Genomic DNA, 2,021 nt, shown 5'->3' on the forward strand with positions numbered 1-2,021 from the left:
AAATTGAAGTATTGATTTTTGACCAAAAAATCACTCGCTTTTTATCCGTAAAAAAGAAGATACATAACGAACAAAAGGAAGTCACAATCAGGAATTAGGTTTATATATTGAAAAAGCCTGCAAAATTTCATTTTGATCGGTGCAGCGATTCTCGAGATATTTTGAGATCACCGATTTTGAAAATACGATTTTGAGAAAAACGCGTTTAATGTTTCAAATTAATTTTACAACTGAATAAAATGGAAATTTTTTAACTCACACGGAGTCATCTATTCCAGGGCTATATAATAAATCCTCCAAATCAATTGCAGCCTCCAAAACATCGATTTGAGCTTTACGCTGAAGTTTTCTTGCCTGTTTAGTACTTTGTTTCAAGTCAAGAGATCTGAAATTTTGATGCGTGCGTCTTCTTTTATAACATATCTATGAGCGGGTCACTGCTCACTCTAATAGTCTGAAGCATCTTTAAAAGTATTGAATTATCTTCATTAAATGTACCGGCGGCGATGTAAGCAGCTATGTCAACAATTTTATTGCCATTTGATAAGATTTTTGGGCTTATTTTCCAAATTAATTGATTTAAGCTTTCGTTGTTTATTCTGATTAAATCCGCCTATGTATCTTTCTAATAATTCAGTTTTACTCAGATCTTCTATATATCAGTTTTATTGCTGTTAAAACATCTGCTGATAAAGGTTTATAATTATGTGAAAAAGAGAGCCTACCGTTCGCGTTAGTGCATTGCCAGGCGCACCATAATTCAATTCCACTCGAACATTTATTGTGCGGATGTTCATTTGTTGAGCTATGTTCGTACGTGACCCATATCACATTTTTTATATTTTCTACGGAATTTCATCTTATTGTCAAACCGTAATAAATTGTTAATTTGTCAATTTGTCTGTCCATTTATTTTTACCACGGTCTTTGTTTTTCTTTTTACATTCTTGCAATTTACTTCCCATCCGTTTTTCAAATGTATTGATTCGAACGTGATCAATACATTCCTTTTTAATCACAACAGTATCATAAAGTGCAAAATTTATAATGCCGGAATAAGTTTTGGAATCTCCATCGCCAATGTAATTTATATATTTCACACTGTAATTTTCTTCAGAGCCCTTGAACATTTCTATGATAGCGTTAACTTCCATTTTATCAGATAATCCTATATGATTTGTAGAATAGTCGTTTAGCCACTCTTCGTAATCGGCATTTATTTTGTTTTTTCTTTCAAAATTTGTACGTTTTGCAATATGCACTTTTGATAACAATATCGAGAACTTTGTCACTATAAAATCCGATAATCGAAGAAACACCGTATAAAGATGAAAAAACCTCTATTTTCCCTCTTGTCTCGTCTCCAGAAACGAATAATTTTATTGTATATTCAACGTTTGTTTCTTGACAAATCTGCTATATTTCATCTTTAATGACATTCTTTGAAAGTTGTTGACAGAGAATTTTTATACAAGCGTATATTTGCAGTAATCATATCATATGTATGATGAAAAAGAAATTGAGGTATGTCTATGAGGCCACAAAATTTTTGTGCACCTTTTAGCCCTAAGCCTAGCACTCTCATCATAAAAATAAAACGTCTATTTATTTCATATGTATTACCAATGAGAAGCATGAAAGAATATTGCGAGGACACGACTCGCATAAAATTATAATTTTAAATCCTAGCCCACGTGTACTGAAAGTTTGAAATTTTACATTACCATTACATTCTTTATAGTTGACAAAAGTAGAAAGTGTAGACAGTTATAAAGTTTAAGGACGTTCTCCGAAAAAATCCATTTTCTTCAAATTTTTCTGAAACTTACAGAATAAGTTTGTTTTATCCTGAACATATGTGCTTTAAAAACTCAATATTTGGAACAGGATTAAAAATCGAAATATTCTACTTCAAAAAAAACAAAGTTAAAGCGTTTAAAATATATATGTATACGTATTATATATTATATACACGTATATAATACATGTACACATATATATATATATATATAATATGTATA

The sequence above is a fragment of the Atta colombica genome, unplaced genomic scaffold (genome assembly GCF_001594045.1).
Source record: "Atta colombica isolate Treedump-2 unplaced genomic scaffold, Acol1.0 scaffold56, whole genome shotgun sequence".
Taxonomy (NCBI): domain Eukaryota; kingdom Metazoa; phylum Arthropoda; class Insecta; order Hymenoptera; family Formicidae; genus Atta; species Atta colombica.